Raw genomic sequence first — 22,388 nt, 5'->3', positions numbered from 1 at the left:
GTTTTTTTTTTTTTTTTAAATTAACAATTGTAATTAGGTGTGTAGTCTGCTGTTGTCATGCTCAACTGGAAAAAGTCCCAAACTGCTGAATTTGTGGTAGGAGGAGATGCCAGTAAAAATGCTTTGCCCTTGAATGCAAAATGAGCAAACTACACTTGACGGAGTACGAGCGAGCATTCAGCGCCCTGCCAGATTGCATGCATTGCATACTTTAGGGAAAATCTTTCTTATTGTATATATTTTTTTAAATTAACATTAGCAAATATATTAGACTTGTCTTTTGCAAGTTCCCCTCAAACGTTCAAGTTTATTTCTGCTGTCTCTGTGTTACATGTGAGAGATTTATCATTCCTGCAGAGGAAAGCGTTGTGTTCGTTTTTTTGGAGGACAGCGTGAGCAAGATCTAGTTTTACAGATAATGGCAGAGGGCTCCACACATTCATTAGTAGTCAAGCTGAGTAAGACTGTGTTTCTCTGTCTAGCCTCCCCATGGCTTGTCTGTGAAGAGAGCTGCACTTGATATGATACAGAGTGCTATTCTCTCTCCCTGCTGGTAGCACAGACATAATGGTTGCTACTGAAGATACTTGTTATGCAATATAAAACCAGAACTTTTAATAGATCATTTATATTCTTGCATCTTGCTCTTGTTCTTAATATCTGGCTTTACAGTTTGGGGTCGTGTGTTGTTGTTGTTCTGAAGCCACGCCTGGCTCCTTGTCATCCAGCTAATGGTGACAATTCGGCCTGGAGATGAAAGGGCACAACTCTCAGGTGGTCCACTATCGATCAGGGGACGGCGGCACATCTTCTGTCTTTATCAGCTCGAGCAGACATTTGTAACAAGATGTAAAGGAGCCTTTAGGTGGCTCTGGAGCACATCCGATTTGAGACTGCACATGTTTTACAAAAAAGAAAATAACAAGAGACTTACTGTGGAGTCATTTGTTTGCGATGCTATTACCACATCAACATACGGAGAGAAAACTGATTTCAGCTGAGAACACTCTAAAAGGCAATACCGACTCTTACTTAAATTAGGTTTGTATGCTTTACTCAAGTCTCACTAAATTGTTTATTCAACTCAAGTAATGTGAGCAATGTACATGTTTGGCCTGAGAAAAGTACAAGACTACGTTATTTTGAGTAAACTGGATTTGACTATTTTTGTCACTGGAGTGAATGCTTCAGCTCAGCGGTGCGCAGTAAAGTGCGGGAAGCTTCCATTGGAAGAAACAGAGCTTCTTTAAAGGTGAGTTATTCGTCTTCAGTATATTTTCATGTGCCATGTATGCCCTTACTACTCGCATATATGGTTACGGTTAATTTTTCTTTGAAAAGATGACACATAAAAGTCTTTGCAGGCTAATATGCTAATGTTAGCATTGGCCCATGGGTCCAACATCAGCTAAAACTGCCACGCCTTTTACTTGAGAGCCTTTAATGTTTTTGTCCATTGTTGTTGAAAAAAAACTTACCAAGCACTGTTCAGGTAAAATCACTCAATCAGGTTTATTTATGAATTATGCACAATACAGAGAGCTTGTAGGACAATCAATCATGAAGCAATTCTGGATGGAAAGCTCTGCCAGGCAAAGACAACACATGAGTCTTTTACACACATTAAAGTTAATTTTAAATTGACTTCTCTTATGTCTACAAGAATTAATTTCTAAACTCTTAAACATCCTTAGGAGTCAAACAACTAAGAATGATCATAATTAAGCTACCCAATTTCATGTGTTTTCTAGGAAACCCAACAAAACAAAAAAATTACATTAGTGCAGTGAAGGTATAGATAAGTGTCCGTTCAAAACCCAACAAGAAAGCGCAGATTTTCCATTTGGAAAGTAGGTAAAGCGTAGAAGCAGGAACACTGATCACCTGCTCAGGAGGATTTGTTACCTCCTGTCATAAAAGTATAAATCTTCACTCTCTGCTTCGGTCACTCGCCAGTGGACCAGCAATAGTTCTTTGAGTGGAGAGTCTTTCAGAAACATCTAAACTAGCTGTTGCTCTGGACATTGTCCTCTTTGGTGTCAAAAGTTGAAGTACTTGATACTTGGTAGAATGAAGTTTTGCTGCTCACTCTGTTGCTCTGTTGTTTCAGATTTAAAGTTGTGATCTAGATGGACATTACAGACAGGTCGTCCTTCACAGTGGGTTCAGGTTGTTCCTTCCTTCTCGCCCCTCTCCTCCACTCGGTCTCGGCGTTGCTGCAGCCAAATCCTCCCCCGTCTCTCTCCTCTGGCGTTGGATCTTTGGGTTGTCCAGATCGTCCCTCAGGAAATGTCCATGTTGTCCACAGATGAAACAAGCGTCAACAGTTCAGAGTCGTCTTCTCTCACAGCTCTGAAGCATGTTTAGCTTTTCTTCCTCTACGCTGATACTGGACAGCAGACCAGCGGAGGTTGTTAAAGCTCAGTCTCACAGTTTTCAGTCCAAATACCCAACAGGAGACTGACAGCTGTCCCCTGGAGGTGATGGAGGTCTTTTCTGTCTTCTTGATCCTCCAGATCTTCTCGATCAATTTCATCGGCTGGTTTTGTAGGAGGGACATCATCTGGTCCATGGGAGGACAGATGGGAAGAGTTGAGGTCAGAGGTCAGATGCACCGCGCGAGGCTCAGACAGAGAGAAAGAAAAAGCAAATAGAAATCAATTAGGGTTTGTTTAGTCATTTTCCTTGTTGTTTTCTATACATATATATTTATGAATCTTATTTTAACCTTTTACGTGATCATATAGTTTTAGTCATTTATTATCCATCCAGTATTATGGCTCCTGTTTGTGGAACAGTTTGTTATTTCCAATAAAGGTCTTTAGGATTCCAAGAAGGTTTGGTTCCCTCAATTTAGAAAACTCAAGGAATCACCTGCCTTATTTACCTTCCCTATGACTCGTGTTTAGTCAGAATGCTAGATTTGGGGTGGAGCCCTCCATGCATGGTCAGTAGTTTCCGAGTGTCTTAACATCGGTGGTCTTCATCTCCTCATTTGGCCAGCTGATTATTCCTGCAGGGTCTCTGATTACTCTGGTGAGTAGCTGTTTATCGCACGGATCTTGTTCTTGCCATTAAGCTGGCTTCTCAGGACTTGCCTTATTCGTTGGAGGTACGAGGGGGTACCCAAAGGTTTCCAGAATGACGCTGCTGCACGCGCAGTTTTTGTAGTACACGATTCTGCCTCTAGGTATTTGTTCAACCACGCCTTCTCAATCAGTGTGCCAAGCAGCGTTGATGTGGAAGGTTTCATCTACCCGCAGTGAATTTTCTTGTAAGAGCTGTTTTGTCCAGCCGTCGTTTTTCTTCATGGAGAAGTTCTATGAGCAGCGCGCGGCTGAAGCTTTGCTTCCTGCTTGGGAATAAAGCATGGTAAACCGTTCAAATGTTGAAGACCGCTTACAAGGATGACGCTATGTGTCAAGCTCAAGTTTACTCGTGGTTCACCCGCTTTAAAAATGGTGAAATGTCAATTGATGATCAACCGCTTTTTTCCGGCTTCACAGCGTGGCTGTGAAGTTTTGCTTCCTGCTCCGGAACCAAACCTTTCTGATAACATTTTAAAACTTAGAAATCTGACTCGTTATCAAATTTCTGGGCCTCGTCAGAGAACTTAGGAACAGAAAATTTAACAAGGCAAGTGATATCAGATCTGAACCTGTCCGAACAATATCAGATGATACATAGGGTGCTCACAGAAAGGAACATTTTAAGTCTGCTTTTAAAGCAGGTGTTTGTTTTTTAATAGAATTCCTTTAACTCAAGAATTAAAGCCAGGAGTTTAAGATAAATGGTGTTTTTTTTTTCCTCATTTCTGCCTTTGCAATGATTCTGCTTAAACATCTCTTTCTGTAAATATCTCTGTCTTTGTTCTGTAGCCTATACTTGGTATCACAAAACATTAGGCAATATCAAGATCGAATAATGGTAATATTAGCCTAAATGCAGCCAGTGGCATGTGAGCTATAACTAGCATGTTGTCTTACATTGACTTCCTCCGTTGAGTGTGCTAAACATGGTTAATAAATAAACAAAATAGCTAAAAAGCTTATTTTAGGAAAAAGCCTACTTTTAATGTGGGCAATAGTTACATTAGAAATGTTTGTGCTCTGTTTTTTGATTTTTACTTTTGCAAAGGTAAAAATCTGAAGTTCACTTCGTGGTACTTGGTTACCAGTAAACACACTGATCTCTTAGCAACAGATTAGCAACAACAATTGTTATTGTTCAAAAAACATAGGATTTCTTCTGCTCTCTCTCTGACGTTTACTTTATGGAACTTGGTTACCAGAAAACGCGATCATTTCTAAGCAACAGATTAACAGCGTAGCAACAAAAATTCTTATTAATAAAAAAATATAATATTTCTCGCGCTCTTTTGAAATACACCTTATTATACACTAACAAGAATTGTGCAGTTGGTGAATTTTGCAGAAAAGTTAATTTTTTTTTTTTTTTGTCATTAGTGGCTAATATCCTAAAGACACATTCACCTCAAAAGTAAAAATCTCGATTTATACTTCGTGGCAGTTCGTTACCAGAAAACCCCCGCTTATCTCTTAAAACCAAATTAATAACAAGTAGTTTATAAAACAAAAGCTCTTTCAAAATAACGCTTGAACCTGATTAGATACAAGACATTTACCGTTGGCAAATTACGCTAAAGTAAATATCTGAAGTTCACTTCGTGGCACTTGGTTACCACGAAGTGCCACGAAGTTGCTGATCTCTTAGCAACTTCGTGGCACTTGGTTACCAGTAAACACACTGATCTCTTAGCAACAAAAATTGTTATTGTTCAAAAAACATAGGATTTCTTCTGCTCTCTCTCAGACGTTTACTTTATGGAACTTGGTTACCAGAAAACGCGATCATCTCTAAGCAACAGATTAACAGCGTAGCAACAGAAATTCTTCTTGATAAAAAAATATAATGTTTCTCCCGCTCTTTTGAAATACCACTTATTTTACACTAACAAGAATTATGCAGTTGGTGAATTTTGCAGTATATATATATATATATATATATATATATATATATATATATATATATATATATATATATATATATATATATATATATGTAATTGGTCATAAATGTATTTAACGCATTCAACACAAAAGTTAAAATCTCGATTTAGACTTCGTGGCAGTTCGTTACCAGAAAAATACCCCGCTTATCTCTTAAAACCAAATTAACAAGTTATATAGTTTATAAAACATAACCTCTTTCGAAATAATGCTTACCTGATTAGATATAAGACATTTACAGTTGGCAAATTTCGCAAAAGTAAAAAATCTGAAGTTCACTTCGTGGCACTTGGTTACCAGTAAACATACTAAACTCTTAGCAACAAAAATGGTTATTGTTCAAAAAACATAAAATTTGTTCTGCTCTTTTGAATTGGAGTGGAGCGGCAAAGTGAGAAGGATGGAAAAAAGAGAGCAAGGAAAAGCCAAAAAATGGACACATTTTGTTCGTCGTCTTGGAGATGAAGCGGAGTTTTTTGTTGGCAGCGATTCAGACCCGCCAAAACTGCCAGCCCAGCCAGGGAGCCAGGATAGTTACAGGTAGCAACTCTAATGTTAATCACAATGTGTGAGTTAACTGATTATAAACTGTACCAGCCCCAAGGTTTATAGTTAAGGTTTACATTGGAGCCGCCTGGGAGAGCGGCGCGCGTGATCCGCACCGAGTTGCAAAGATCCAGAGATGCACGAGGCGCTGCGACACGCTGCGCATGCGGCGGCGTCAGCTCGTGCCGCTGCGTGTCCGCTTCAACGCGCACAATGAACCGAGCTCCGTGCTCAAGATAAATTAAAACAAATTCAATAATTTCCATTGGCATGATTTATCACTTCTCTTTTTATTTCTCTTTCTTTCTACAAAAAACTGTATGATAAAAGCTTTCAGGTTGGTGCTTTGGTCTCAGATAAACCTTTTTTTGAGGGAAAATTTTATTTACAAAGACTTCAAAATTCATTTTATTTGTCGTTTTGTTTATTTATTTTGGACATTTGGAATGCCTTCCAGTTGCAGTGTTAAATGTTCATTATAATTTTAAGTTTACTGATCTTTCAGTTTGTGTTCTTGCATTATAATTTTCCCATTAACATTTATTACTTAAAAATGGTCTAAAAACAACAATAATATTGTTTATCAAAAATCAAAATTTGTTATTGTGACAGGTCTACACACATATGATTTATAGTGTAGTTAGTTTATTGCCATGGATGGCATAGTTACTTTGAAAGAGTAATTTGATCACTCAATGAAAAATTCATCCATCAGCTAGAAAATGTGCATCTCTTTTCCCTCCATCGTTTACGTTTGTGTCGCTGGTGTTACATATGAAACATATCTCCCCAAGGAAAAAGAAGAAAGCAACAATATGTGTTTTCTAAAAATAATCACAAATACTTAACTTGGATACGTAATTTTAATCTGATTATTGGATTGTAAATAGTAACACGTTAGATTACGCGTTACAAGAGGTCAGATTAGAGTAACACGTTGATGACACCATTGTTTGGCATTTTTGCTCAAGCTATTTACGGATCTTTCAAGTTTCCGATATGTGTCCCCCCCAATGATAAACTTGTTCCTACGCCCTTGGCTGAGAGCTATAATAATGAACATGCTTATGAACACAGGAACAATTATGTAATAATATCATCAGTCAAAATGGGTCTTAATGTATTATTTTTGTCAGTGACTGGCAGATTTCTGTCAGGTAACCCAAAGTGCTACACAGGCTTCATTTCCACTCGTCAATAGCCAGGTTTCAGTCACATGACTATGATGACACGCAAAAATGGAAGGGAGGACAATCAAGTCTGCTGATGTCACAAATAACTTTGTTCTTTAAACATCCTACAACACCAAACAGCAGGTGAAAAATCTGGAAGCTTTCAACTTTTTTGTAAGCAGATGCTTCCTCTTTGTTTCGTTTTATTCCCCCCCCCCCTTTGGTGTTACTTATTACATTTGCACAACAGAAAGTTGCATTTCACACACATTCGGGTATATAATAACACTGCATTTATTTGGCACATTTTCAAACCAATCCAACAGGCCTGGAAGAGATATTTCTGCCGCTAGCACATGTACCGTTACACCGTAGTAATGAATGATTCAAGAGCAGGCAGGTTCGTTTGCCAAGATGAATAATAAGCGAGATTTACTAAGGTGGAGTAAAACCCCCGAAATGTAAAAACAGACCTACAAAAAAAACAAACAAACGGCGCAACGTACCAGGGAAAGTAAACTTAAGAACAGAAGGTCATATAAAAAAATGACTGGAATCCATTGGCCATGACAGCTCTTATAAGGTCCTGTGCAGGTGTAGTCATGAGTGGAGCTTCCCGAGGCTGGCTGTGTTTACTCTTCCACTGCAATTCGTCATTAATCAAGTGGGCTACGGATGAATTAACATGCTACATGCAGACCCATGTGGGACATTAACATGCTCCCCCTTACTGTCAGATAGATGTGAGGGAGAGGAGATAACGTCTGCAGTTAAATATTATCACTAACCGCAGGAGAGACGGCCAAATTCAGTGAAGGTGGATTGGAAGATAGATGTTATGTTTTAAAACACTCCATTAAGAAAAGTTATTATGGATCCCAATAAAAGTCGAAATGTTTTAGATTAGGAATAGGAAAAACAAAGACATGCTTACAAGTACGATTGATCATATATTTGACTTGATGTTTTAGTCTATTCTAAAACATGCCAAATAGGCTTTACTCAAGGGGGCAAATATGAAAATGTAGAAGATAACAAACACTAAGTTCTATCATTTCACACTTTCTCAAGCATTAAATACAAATTCAAGTATTTAATTCCTCTAGCAGAGTTAAGTTTGACAGAAATCATTTTAAAACTTTATTTAGAAATATTTGCGCTTCTTGGGTTGCTGGCTAGCTGGTTGGAAAATAAACTAAGTTGAGTTCAGCTTTAAAAAAATGAGCTCAACTTATGATATTGTGAGTAAGGAGAAACCATTTAAAAAGACACAATTTTCTGTCTGTGGTTCTTTCAGGCTGTAAGAGAGAACAAGATCTTATGAAGAAAACATGAAGTTGGAGTGAAGTTGCTTTGTTTTGAAGATTTTGCATTTGGACATAATGGCAACCTTTCAGAAATCTGAAATATAAAGTCAAAAATAAAATTCTCAAGGAAATACACACAGGTTAGCAAGCTGAGTTAACCGCGCTAATTGCTACTATGCAGAGCTAAAAACCAGTTGAAAATTTCAATTCTCCAATCATTTTGTCTTTTGTCTTAAAAGGAAAACCGTGTTGTATGACTTTGCACAGCAACACAGTGTCAACTTTGCTCCCAATATAAATAATTAGTGAGCCCCTAAGGCAGAAACGCACCAGAAAATATTTTCAATGCTGTTTCAATCTTCTCAATTTATAATTCATACACTAAATCTGAATAGATCAAAATCTGTATCAGGAAGGAAAAGATTGACAAAAACTGAAGACTGTAGAGAAAAAGTCAATTTAATTCTTAACAACTTAAAGTTTAGGTAACTTAAAAGTGCAGGAAGGTTTCAACAGTTTTTTTTTTCATAGAAATCTGTCCTTCAGGGCAATTTTCAAGCATAAATCAGAAACCTCACAATTACAGCAGATATATTTACCATATTTGAAGTTACCAGTTTCAAATATGGTAACTTCGAAGGAAGGAAGGAAGGAAGGAAGGAAGGAAGGAAGGAAGGAAGGAAGGAAGGAAGGAAGGAAGGAAGGAAGGAAGGAAGGAAGGAAGGAAGGAAGGAAGGAAGGAAGGAAGGAAGGAAGGAAGGAAGGAAGGAAGGAAGGAAGGAAGGAAGGAAGGAAGGAAGGAAGGAAGGCTCTAAATGAAACTTTCACAAAGGAGTATATTGAATAAAGTGTTGAAATACAATTTGACAGCCAGCCTATTTGGACATCCATTGACATTTAACTGTAACTGTTATAAAGGTTAAATTAGTTGTCTACCTTTCAACATTTTTGCTTAGGTTATAGACATCTAAGCTTAAAAAAAGTTACATTACCAGTACTTTTTGGGTGGTGGTGGTGGGAAAAATAAAAGTAAGTACTTGTCAAACTAAATATGTCCATACTGCTGTGTGTTTGGAGAATTATTTTATTCAGGTTTTGACCCCAGAAGGACTGTAAGAGGAATTCAGCAAAACTCTTAATGTCTGAGATTCTGTGGTTCTGCCAAAGCATGCTATGCAATAAGTTGGACCAGCCTGTTTGTATTCAAAACTGCTGTAGTCATACATTATTTTTTGTTTAAAAAAGAAAAGTTTTCAGACTTTAACAAAGCATTAGAGTTGATCTATCTATCTACATCGCCAGTGCTGCTGGTCATGTTTGTTTTCCAATCATCGGGGACACCCATTCCATCTTGTTCGCGCTGCCATTACAGGGCAAAGCTCATAGTCTATTTTCTAAGTCTGGATCACGTTCTGTAGATCTCTCTAATAAACACAGGTCAAATAGCCTCCATAAATCATAAAACACAGCACTTTTCCTCTGGTTTCACCGCAGCTCGACTGTAATGGAACAAGGAGCCAAGATAAATTGTTATTACTGTTCCTGTAGCAGGAACCACTGGTGGGGAAAAAAAAAAATCAATTGTATAATCACTCGTAGAAGAGAGGAGGAAAGGGCGACATTGAAGTGTTCCTCCATTTCAGGTTATTCCTCTTATAGAGGCTTAGCAGCACTCGCAGCCTGGGCAAGGGGCAAAAGGAGGCGAAATACTGGGACAAATGATTCATACTCAACAGCTCTCATCCAACTCAGACCCCCAGATGGAAATAGCAGGTACGCAGCTCTTTGTTGGCGGCGTTACAGTTCATTTGTTTTCCCAGGAGGTAATTTTCATTAGTAAAACCAATTTCCCCCACAAGTCCTCAACCTGAATAATAAACACAAGCTCTCGCCGGGGAGAGACAGCAAAAGCAACAATCCAGCCCCGACTCTTCTAAGTAGTGCTCGGGAAATATTTTAGGGTGCTCTTTTTGTTTGGGCTCCAGGTGAAAGGTGTCATAGTTTGCAGAGCATGTCGTAATCACTCGCCTTAGGAGGAAACCGCCAGAGAGCTAATCATTACTGGTCTGAAAGCTTGTAGAAAAGAGGTTGCATTCCTCCCGCTTCAATTGGGGCTTTTCGTCACCGTGTACGAGTGCTGCCTGTCAAAAGAGCCACCAAAGGTTGAAACTGTGAGTTTGCATCAAAGCTGCTCACAACAGAAACTCATTTTTGAAGTCGCAATGAAAGATCCGGTGCTTTCTGTCTTTAATCAGTGCATGGCAACAGTCTTTTCTGCAAGCAGCTTGTTTACCTGGAAACAAGCTGCCTTTCACTGCGAGTTTTTGTTTTTTATTTCGCAGTTCTTTCTCTTATTTTTAGGACGCTTCTCTAGGAATATTATTGGAGAGAATAGCTCGAATAGATATGTTAAGGTGTTTAATTTTCTTACAATTAAAACCATTAAGAATTAGCTGTGTAATTCCCTGCTATTTGTGTGTAACCTCACACAAATTCTTGTGTGAGGTTACAAATACAACCTTATAAATGGCTCTAGAGTGAAGCTTTCAATAGATATAAATCTTTGACTCAAGGGCTACAGCAGCGGTCATGGTTGGTCAGTTTGCCACTTCTTGTTCAGGCTGAAATATTTCAACAGTAACTGGATGAATTGCAATTCATTTTCCCCACAAAAGACAGACCTGCTTCTGTGAATTCATTTTCAAGGCTACCGTGTTGCTTCCCTGGTCCCACGGGCTTCGTGTTTACTTTTGGCAGAGTTTGGTATTCTTGTTCTTGTATTTTGAGTTATTTTGCACACCTAGCTCTGTTTCCTTACTGCTTAGTGTAGCTCTAATTATTCGATTTTTCAGTTTTGTGATTAGCCGGCCGTTCCCCTCACTCAGCTGCCATTCGTTGTGTTGATTGTGCTCACCTGGGGTCACTAATCACACCTACACAGGATTTAAGCTATCTGATTTTTATTGTTGGATTCTACTGCTGCACTCGGTAATTAGGTGAAACCAAGTTGCATGTCTTAAAAGTTGCATGTTTAAAAAGAGAGGACTGGGAATAATGGACTTCTCTACAAGTCACATGTGTTAATAAAAGGAATAACAGCACCCTTACAAAACAAAACCCAACTTTGCAAACTGACCACCATCTCAGAAATCTTCCACTTAGTAGCACTGATATGACTTATGCTATTTCTTATTTAACTTTTTGACAATGCAGGTATTCCAATTGATTTGATCATATTCTGCAACTGTTTTATTCTTCTTAATTGTCTGAGTTTTATTAAAAACATTGACAAATAAAATAATTGTCATTATTATTGCCATAACTGTAGAGTCTCAACAACAGAGATAAAAAAAATAGCCTAATACCAAAGCCACACACTTTGTCATTATTTTCAGTTATCATTAATAATGCAGTAACTGTTTAAAATCCAATAAAAAAGTTTGGTGGGAAAAATACAATAATCCCCAGATTCTATGATTTTATCCATCCACAATTACTATGCTATCAAAATGTGGGATTCTTGTATTTCAAATTGTCCCACTGTTCATACGTCTGATATCAAAATAATTTTCCCAAGTGGCTCACAGGAGAGATTGATAGAATAAAGATAAATTAGTCATGAGGTAGAGTATTGTGACAAATATTAAGGAGATAATAATCTGTAATAATTTGAAATCTGCGTTTCTATATCCATACACCGTGTAGCTGTGTATTTGTCGGGTGACAGAAGCAAACCGGCCAAACGGAGCTGCTGGTAGAGAGTCAGGAGACACAGAGGCTTGTAGCAATGCGATAAAGAGTAAATTTAGCTGATAATTTAATACAGTTTTAGATTAAGGCTGGTGCCTAGTCATGTGTAAATGCACTACAAATGTGGCCAATTATGCTAAAGAAGAGTACTACTACATGAACAGGGTCAGGAACATACAGTAGGGAGGGAGTGACATGAATTAGGTTTTTTAGGCAATATTTTTTGTCATTATTATAATAGATTAAATGGCTCATAGCTATTCCACATTTTGCTATGTTTACCTCAACTGGGTCAGCAGCAGCCAGAGGTCAGTGGAGGCTCTCAGGGAGTAAAGGTGTCAGGATTCTGGAGTGGGGGTGTGATCTTTGTGTCGTTTACAGAGGATCTTTGTTGGAGGATGCGTCTGGATCTGCGCAGCCTGCACACCTGGCGTTAATCAGCTCATCAGGAAGCATGACTTAAGGACCTTCATTCTCTGCTTGATGATTAACCCGGATCGCTGTCTGTCCCGTCCTGCAGGTTTTAGCCCCCCAAGTAGCTGTCTCAGAATCATAAACATCAATTTCAGTAGCCCTGCTGACATCACTGAAGAGAATAAAGTCATTAAGCAAATATGGCAGCAGTTAAAAACAAATATTACCATCATTTCAAATAAAAGCCATCTCTGAAAATGCTTGACAATTTTAGCACAAATGGGGGATTTTCTTAAAATGTGATTATCATTAAACTCATAATCAGACATTTGTGTTATTGTTTAGGTGTCTCTTATGCTTTGTATCATAAGCTAATTGATTTCTAACCCCACCCACAAGACATTTTTAAAGCTTTCTGTGCTTCAGTGGCAATTTGAATAGAGTATAAATTATGCTTTTAGTGCATTCCTTCACAGTTTGGTGATAAAGATGGAAGTGACTTAAAAGTAGGCCAGCATTTTGATTACCTCTGATCAAATCTTGATAGCTCAATCTTTAACATTCACAGCAGCACTTTGTCCACTCCCTAGAGCGACTAGATCAAATTCTCAATTAGGCTTGTTGTAAGTGTGCCATCGTCCTTGAGAAGTGTTTTTTTTTTTTTTGAGTTGTTCCTGGTTTGAATGTTAAACCTTTGAAGTCACATGAGGATAAACAGTTTGTGGGATACAAGGAGTTACTGAAGAAGTGCAGAAGTGCTATATGGCAAATAAATAAATTTCACATGTAAGATACTTTTGACAGCTCTTATGTAACTATGTCATTGAAACTAAAGGGCTGAAGAGGACACTGCTGTATTGCAGTAGGTTGCTCTCATCTTGATGTCAAGAAGTAAATTATAGCAGGCATATACCCAAGTGATGCATAGCTTCTATTGGTCTAAATTAAAGCCCTGTGACTTATTGAAATCAATTGCTCATATCTTTTTTGGAGTGTTGAACTTCAGAATAAGAGTAATTAAGCTGCTTGTTAAAGAGGTGAAATGCTCAAATTGTGGTGTGATTAATTCCCCAGGCAGCGCCTTTCACTAAGCCGTCCTTTGGAAGGTTTAAATGTAAGTATTACAGTTTCTGAGCTTGTTTTGCTTCGTTGTCAATTCCTGATGGAAATGAGGTTAGATGAAACTAATGGCAGGTACACTGGCTCAGGTGAAAGATAAAAAAAAAAAAAGGGGAGAGAGGTGAAGGCAATCTGGCTAGACCACTTTGAAATGAGTCAAACCCAAGCAATTATCCACCGGAGGGAAATGGCTATTACTGGGGGAAAAAAAAAACAAAAAAAAACCTCAAGGGATTTATTGGAGAAAACAAAACACTGAATAACATTTTATGTCTGAGGGCATCAGCCAACATCACCCTAATATAATGATGCTGACAAGCATTAATGCATGCCTTTCAGAATATCAGGCAATGTGGTGATAATTTCTGTAATGAAGCATCATTCACACTAATACATTTGTATAGTCATCTAAGTAATTTATCAGCACCAAACACTGTGTGTGTTCACAAGTTGTTGTAATGAACACCCCTGGTAATAATGTATAAAAAGCCCCACAATATTTCCAGATTTGATTGCAGCAGCATAATCTCACTTTGAAAAATTGTCCGAACGCTATTGGTTAATTCGAGTGTATCTGTTCAGCATGGAGAAAAAAAGTCACACATTAAAAGCTGCTTTTATCAAAATCACTGGTGCCTCAATTATATTGCCACTCCTGCTGGTAATACTTTGTGCAACCCCTTTATGTGATGTTTGCAGTGCTAGAGGACCCGAGCACAAACAAACAGGCAGAATCATGCGGAGGGGAATTAATTATTGAAAGCCAAAGACTGAGGAGAACCAGCAGGATCAGGGCACAGTAGAACCATGGCAGGGTAGAAAAGAATGATGCAGCAAGGAATAAGTGAAGAGTAGACGCCCAAACGTAGAATGACGAAATTCTAGAGGAAGAAACGGATGAGTCTGATTACGTAATGAGCAATAGGTGTGCAGAGAGCATGATGGCGCTCAGGGAAACGGGGTACGGTCAAGGGACCCAGAATAGACCAAAAATAACTAAACACAGCAATTTATCTAATTCAGGCAAACAGAATAATACAAATTTCAAGTCCAGCAGATCATGAAGCCATATACGTCTCTTTTATGTTCGTATTCATCTTTCACAATATTTCACAAGGTTACAGCATTACAAAACACACCCTCAGTGCCGCAAATCCTCCACCACACTAATCTGTGATTACGGGGTGCGTTTTTATTTATTCATCATCCGTTTTACTCCCTACGTACACTGAGTGCCTGTTGCTGAAACGGCTCAATGTTGAGCTTGGTTTTTGCTTTATGCATGTACAGTACATGCTGGAAATGAGAGCTGAGTCGGCACGATGCAGCCTTTGTTCTGTGTGGCTCGTCCTCACTGCAGCCAATATTCTCCTAGACTCTGGGGGGCAGTGTAGCACACCTACAAGCATATAACACGGCACAACACATTAGGAGTGAAGGGGGGTTTTCAAGTCTCCATATTTCATAGACATTGGCTTAATTGACTGACATTCACAGACTGAAGTAGACAGTAGACTGAAAATATATTTAAATTAATTTTATTTAGGAACAACAGTTATCCTTTTTTTATTTTTAAAACACATTTAAACCTTTGACTTATTCGAAAATTCATCAAGAAACTTAGACAAAGGCCTGTCAAAAAAAATAACAATAAAAATAAAATTGAATAACTGATAAAAGAAGTACAGAAAGGGATTTGAACAAGATGTTCCTCATAACGGATACCTCTTTTTTCAACACATCAAAAAACCCTCGGGAGGTTTCCAACAATTTCTGAGGCTTGTTCTGTAAAACTGAATGTGGGGGGAAATACACGACCGATCCCTTCGTCTCGTAGCGTGAAGAACATTGTCACATCCTTGTCGGTGTTTTCTTATCGCGCTCCGAGAAGAGCAAGACTCGAAAAAGCTTGCACAGTGTGTCATGAAACTGACATACTTTCAAAGACGGCGGTTTCATCAAAAAAAGCTTAGGTGTGAAATGACGGTTGCATCAATCACCTGGTGACATAAATCAGGGGCTCCTCTGCTCCGGCAGCTGCAACAGCTCAGTGCCTGCTCAGACTAGACAAGCTCAATTCCACATTTCAGCTTCATTCAGTCTTTCCCGGTGCAACAGCAAATCTTTTTTATTTTACATTTTATTTACAGAGAGGTTTGTTATTGTCTTTTTGGGGGTGTTTACAGCTATCTTAGTTGTTATTAGAGCCTACGCTGCAATTATATATTTGTTTTAAAGCAATATGTATACTTTGCACGTAAATATAAGGAAGCTTAGCCAGATGGATGTCTTCTTTTGTGTTAATAGAGTGACTCTGTATTTATTCGTGGCCCAGACCTGTAAGATTAATGATGGGGGCAAAGCCCTGTTTAAGGCTCATTCATTACCTCGGGCTCATCTACTTGCAGCTGAATATAACGTCATGAATCACTGTGCAGACGTGCCACACGGCTTTCTGGACATCTCTGGATCAGTTTACTGTTTGTAATTTCCTTTCCACAAAGACTCACAGGAAGATAACTGTGGTGATGGCAGAGCTGCAGGTGCCTTTTTTGTCATTAGTGATATTAAAAGTAGAGAACAAAATTGTGTGATCTAACACACAAAGGGAATGTTTGTTTGCCTGCAAAGCGATGATGCAACACCTGTCACAAGAAGATCTATCCTTTTTCTTTTCTGCCTCATAAATGACACAGAAGATTTTAATTTATGCTTAGTTACATTTTAGGGAACCTGAGCAAAATTATTTGTTTGCTTTCATGTGCACATTAAATTATATCAATATGGAAGATAAAAATGTATAAGCTGATTCAACGTTATGAGCATCAAAACTAAATGAAAATAAATTCTTGCACAATACTGATGTTCACTTAGTTTCACATTTACTAAAGCTGTTTTTTTTTTAATTACACTCAGTCCCTCGTCAAACACATACACAGTTTTGCTTAAACTCATTCAAGCATCTTTGGCAACCTTTTGGGGTCTTAATGTCTTCTCATACAATGTTCATTGGAGCTTCAGTTCCCAACCAGGCTGCCGCCTACAGAAATCTCCTTCCCCATCCTTTCCCTTAACGTATATACTCCATCAGACTAGTGGCAGCAGCAATTACCAAAACACCTGGTGGAACTGCACATCTTCTGAGCTCATTATGCTCAGAAATTAAAACAAAGTAGTCGGTATTGTAATCTATGTTTTTGTGAAACAAATAGGTTCTAAAATAAGTAACTTTGCTAAGAAGTTGATATGAATTTTAAGTTTCTAATACATGCACCTCTGCATTGTTTCCCAATTTTCACTGCAGTCAGGAAAAAGCAGTTGCTGCAATTTTAAATCTGTTTTTTATTTTTTGTTTGTTTTGTTTTTCTGCGATGCCCCCTGCAATCCATCAATTTCTCCTCTGGTCCAGACAAACAAACACAAAACCCATCACTCCCTCTAATATGCAACAGACTGTTCAGGATTTGCATTCTAAAAATCAATTCCAGTTGGGAAACTGTGTCAACGTTTAAACAGAAATAACAAGTGCGTGAGTAATCTTCACAAACTCATATTTGACTTCACAGACTTACTCACTATTTTCGGTCACAAAACTCACATGCAAACTGTTTTGCAGTTCACATTTCTGCAGACTCCATTTGACACTTTATGTAGCAGAATGACACAAATAAAAAAATCTTTTTTTTAACATTCTAACACTTGAGAGCAGTTATTAGCTGTTGACTGTCCAGATCTACCCAAACGTTGCTTCCTTAATGTGGCTAAAAGAAAAATGCAAGAACATCACAGATCACAGGTTTCATTCATACCAGAAGAGGAGTACTTCAGTCTACTGAAGTCTTTTCATCTTACTGAAGTTTTTTTTTTAACGCAATGTTTACAATTAAAATAGTTTCTAATAACTTCCAGTCACTCATTGGGCACAAACCACACATTAATCTTTGCAGCCAGCAGGCACTCGCAAACTATTTTGGTATAAAATAGCTAAAAAAAAAAAAAAAAGCTCTTTTATACCAACATCTATAAATAATGCGTTACATGTAGAAGCACCTTTCAAATCGTTGTACAGATCAAGCAGCGTATAAGAAACAAATGAAAAACTACACATTAACAATTTCAAATGGCAATCACGCTAAGTAAAAAATCTTAAACAGATACACTTTGAGTTTGGATTAGAACAGAGGTGGAGTATCGGTGTTGCATATGTTTGCAGGGAGAGAATGCCAGAGTTTGGGAGAATGCAGTGGGAGAAAGCTCAGCTCTCCATGGTGCTGAGACGAGCAGAGGGAACAGTAAAATATGGAGAGGAGGAAGACCTCAGGCTGCGGCAGGAAGCAGAAATATGAAAGACATCAGAAAGGCGGGGAGGAGCAAGGTTACGAATAACCTTGAGTGTACAGAGAATTTCTGAATTGTGTTCTGAATTTGACAGGGAGCCAGAGGAGCTGCTGTAAGACTGGGGTGATGTGATGAAAAGATTGGGGTTTAGTAACGATGTGAGCAGCTGGATTCTGTACCAGCTGAAGCTTATGAAGGGACTTTTAAAGAACACCAAACACAAGAGAGCAGCAGTCGTTGATGCAGAAGGTGACTGACGAGGCTACGGACAGTAGATATGGAGTGTAGGTGAAAGGAGGGATGAAGACCATTAATATTACATAATGCAAGAGCAGAAATACATCTACAGTCACAGCTGTTAAAAGCAAAGGAAAGTTCCCTTACATTTCCATCTCGTCTTTGCTAAGAAACAATGTGCGGTGTAAGCTGTGCTCTGTTTGGTGCTAAAATGTCCTGAAGCAGCAAACAGACCACTGTGAGAGGCACACAAAGTCCTGATTAGGCTGATGAACTTCACCAGTGGGGTGGAGAGAGCAAACCGGGACAGAGATTTGAGGAGACCAGGCAGTGTACACTGACTGATCTTTGTTTTTGTAAGAAAACCACTTCAGCAAATGATTATTATTATTTTGAGAAATGCATAACTTTTAATGAAACCAAACAGTTCTGAAGTTAGATTTTGCACTGGGAAACTGAGGAACTTTGACTGTCCCCAGTTACAACTTTTAAAAGTGACTTCGTGTTTAATTATGGCCGCTGTTTGCATTAAGAGTAATATGATGAAGTGGAAACATATTTTGCAAGAGTCCCATAGAAAAGTGTGTCCTTGGATTTGGCCATTAAGACTGGAAATGAGTGGCACTGAAACCAGTCTGGCCTACAGATCCATTCCTGCCCTTACTGCTGGGCATGTTCTGTTGCCCAGCAACCGTGATGGTGCTAATTACAAACTGATTGGAAATCTTGCAGATTTTTGTAGTGTTATTTAATCCTCTTTCATTAATTGATTATTTTTGTTCAAAAACTTTTCTATGCAAGTGATAAAAGGCTAACAGCACAACTGATTAAAATTTTTAATTTTTGTTCTGCCCGACCGTCCACCAGACTCAACCTTCACATCTGGAGAAGAGTATGATGCATGTGGGCTGCACTTGGAGGAGCCCTTGGATTTGGACAGCCTTCATCATCTCTATTTAAATACATAAACTATTCAAGACCATTTTAAAATAGTGAGATGCAATAAATCAATTAATCGCACAATAAATTAAACCTATCGACCTCATTTTAATTATCGTCTTTATCGTCTCTTCCAGCCTTTTTTTCCTTCTGTTGATGACACTGAATGAAAAAAGGCTCAACTCCGGTGCTCTCCAGTAACCTCTCCCTTCCTCATTTCCTTAGTGTAATGTCCAGCGCACACTACACGAGTTGTCGGCCGATTGTCGGCCCATTTTCAAAACCTGAGACCACACATTAGCCGACAGAAATCCTATGTATAACGGTTCAATCGGATTCGTCGTGCCGTGTGGTGTCCAGCCACCTGAGCACAAAATAATGGCTACAAGTCCAGTTAACTAACTTTAAAACCGGGCATTAATCAATGCTTTACTAGAATCTACCTGTGATGCATGTGGCTAGAGTCAACGTAAAGTCCTGAATGAATGAAAATCATTATGACATATTTGTCACGTTAACGAAGAACAGCTGAAAAGTTACAGGGTTTATCAACTGCGCTATCAATTTGGCTCCAACTCCTCCCCTTGTCATCTCTATATTATTTGCACGAAATGTTGAATAAATATTAATGTTGTTTCCACATATCATCTCCAATGTCCGCTGGACTTCATGTTGCGCTGTTTCAGCTGTTTGGGATTCCCCTCGTTATTTCTCCTCAGAAAGCACGGAGAAGAATCCGCGCTTTCTGATTGGCTACCTGTCACATTCAGCGTTAACGCTGCCAGTCGGGAAAAACCCCTGATTTAGATCGGAGCGGCCACGACCGATTTAGTTCCAGTGTTATGTGTTCTTTTGAAAATAAAGTGTATCTATCTATGGCAGGAAATTGCATGCCTTAGTCATTTCCACCTGTCCAGGGTGACCCCGCCTCTCGCCCGGTACGCTAGCTGGAGATAGGCACCAGCAACCCTCCCGACCCCGTTAGGGGACAAGGGTGTAAGAAAATGGATGGATGGATGGATTAGTCATTTCCATTAAAACTGTGTCAAAAGGTCTTGAAACAATTTTATTGTTTATCGCAATAATTGTTTAGACGATTAATCGCTCAGCAAAATGTGTTATCGTGACAGGCCTAGCTACACTGAACAGAGGTTGAGATTCATGAAACCTTTTTTACCATTTGTAAAAACTGGTATAGGACTTCCTCATGTTTTTCTCGGACTAGCGCCACCTCAGATAATTTATGAACTCGATGCATTCAGTTTAAGCGATTTAAATGACAACTTGTGATTTGTTTTACTTTTACTCTCTGTGTGAGAAGGAAAAATGGGGAGTTCGTTTCCCATAAGTAATACAAGGATCTTGTTATCTCCTGTGCATTTCTCATGAAACTGATGACCTGTACTGTCTCATCCTGGGAGTTGGATGAAGAGAATGTAAAGAATGAATCTGATTTGAACTTTCCCATCTGCACTACAGTGGAGTAATTTTATTTAAAGGTTTCCGTTTAATCTGGACTACATAAAATTTGTATTTTACAAAATATAAGCTGCCATTGATTTTGAAAAGGGAGCTACTTAATTATCCACCGAATAGAGATTCTCTGAGAATTAGAAAGCCTTTTTACTGTTCATGAAAACATAAAAAGGAAATATTTTCACTGCCTTGTGGCATTAGAACTGCCTACAAATTGGATAAGCATAAAACAAATGCAAGTTGCAGACTTATTACACTCAACACAGCATCTCACAAAAAGCTTGTGATTTGGGAAACCTTTACTTTCTACGTGAAAGCAAAAGAGCTTCCTGTTTCCTCATAAACCCAAGATCATGCAATCCTTTTAATTTTGTCCTGAATGCTTTGTTACTCCCCAGAAATATCAGAGATAACTAATGGATTGTTTTTGTCTAAGAACCATTTTTCTACTGTCGGCGCTTAAAGTGGTTGACCAACTTTTACTGCAAATACCTAAAGTGCTAATCCTGACAAAAGGTAGGACATCCACTTAAGATTAATTTTTTTATGGCTTTTATTCTCTTAAATTTTTTTGCTGTACTCCATCATGTAAATGGACTCATGCAAATGAGCACTTGTTTCCAGCGAGAGCAATTTTGTCACTTGTAAGAGCATAAAGAATTGCATCAGGAGTGTGTAAGGGCAAAGTGAATACAATCAGGCGTGTAATTCTTTGGTCATAATGGCATTGACAAAAGCGTAGCTTCAGCATTGACAGATTGCTGCTCTCAAGTACAGGCACTGATGTTATGTAATGAAATTCAGTCCCTAATATTCTCTTTATTTGTTTTATGAAAGTGAAGCAAGGCAGTTTGCCTGTCATATAAATCATCTTTGCAATTGTCTTTCAAAAGATCTTTTTCAACACTGCTTTTTTTTTTTCTGCTGTGAGATCACAAGCTTTGGGATCAAAAAGCATGGTAACTTATTGACCGAGAGGCCATCATATTGGAATTTTATATCAGATCCAAGGTCCTTACAAGCGCCAAGAGCAAGAGATGACAGTGTAACGCTGTTCTGTACAGGGACTGTGATTGAATCACAACTGCGGTCCAGTTGGCAACAATGATATTGTTATGGGCCGGTATTGGCTGGTTGGAAAAAGGGAGAGAGCCAGAGATGTAATCGAGGTATAATGGAGTTCTTCACAGGTCAGTGCAGAACTATTGACCTCTCGGTGGGTTCCTCTGTCTTCCTCTCATCTGCCGCAGCATTCACTACTCATCAGCGCTCTATCAGGCCGGGGTTTCTAGAGGGAGAGAGTTGGAGAAATGTGAATCCTGCCTCCGTCCGGCCGTTTGCCCGGCTTTCACCGCTTCCATGTCTGTTTCATTTTGGATTCGGCCTAAACCCCTTCCTGGGTATGCATTCAAGCATCAGTCAAAACGGCAAATAGTTGTCTAATGAGACGAGATGGTAGCGTACAAAATAATCGGGCAGCGTTCTAGCACATTAGTCTCTGTAAGAGTTTTCTCTTTATCAGCAATTTCCCCAGCTTATCCTGGTCCATTTATTATTCTCCCTCTTTCATTAGTGTTTTACATTTTAGGTAGAGGAAGAACCATTAAATTAGAGGTTTCCCAAAAAGCTCATGTAGATTGAAATTATTTCTTTTCCCTTTTTTTTTTTTTTTACTTTGCAAAAGCAGCAGCTTTTTATCTACAGTAAATAAATGATGCTTTCCACAGTCTTGGCTACATCTCATATTACAAATCCAGTTGATCTATTGGGAATTCCTGCTGTGTTGTACACAGAGCTTTGCGCTGCTAGGCTCCTCTTGATGCTGGAGTTACAGAGCAAACTCTCAATTACACTGGAAGCTGGAAGTATGTGGTGAATATGAACAGTGGCTCTAACAGGCAGCGGCTTCTGCATGTGGAAAGGGAGGTTAAGTGTTGATCGTTTAGGATGAGCACAGTCTTTTCTGTTGACGGATGCTGGAGATTGTTTCTAAATCATAGTTTGCAATGCATGAACTAGGAACTACTCTGGATATTTTCTGCTATAAGAATTTTGATTAT

General features: G+C 38.7%; 1 long non-coding RNA gene across 1 annotated transcript; it reads right to left on the bottom strand.

Moving 5' to 3' along the window:
- Positions 1-1,493: 1,493 nt before the first annotated feature.
- LOC145548114 (uncharacterized) lies at positions 1,494-4,935 on the bottom strand. The gene is made up of 2 exons (XR_014084406.1): positions 4,623-4,935; positions 1,494-3,528 (listed from the first exon to the last, which is right to left on the bottom strand). It is a non-coding gene; the product is annotated as an uncharacterized LOC145548114 (long non-coding RNA).
- Positions 4,936-22,388: the final 17,453 nt, after the last annotated feature.

Source organism: Poecilia reticulata, chromosome 17 (genome assembly GCF_904066995.2).
Source record: "Poecilia reticulata chromosome 17, P_reticulata-male-v2, whole genome shotgun sequence".
Classification (NCBI taxonomy): Eukaryota; Metazoa; Chordata; class Actinopteri; order Cyprinodontiformes; family Poeciliidae; genus Poecilia; species Poecilia reticulata.
This window is presented reverse-complemented; position numbering and strand designations above follow the sequence as displayed.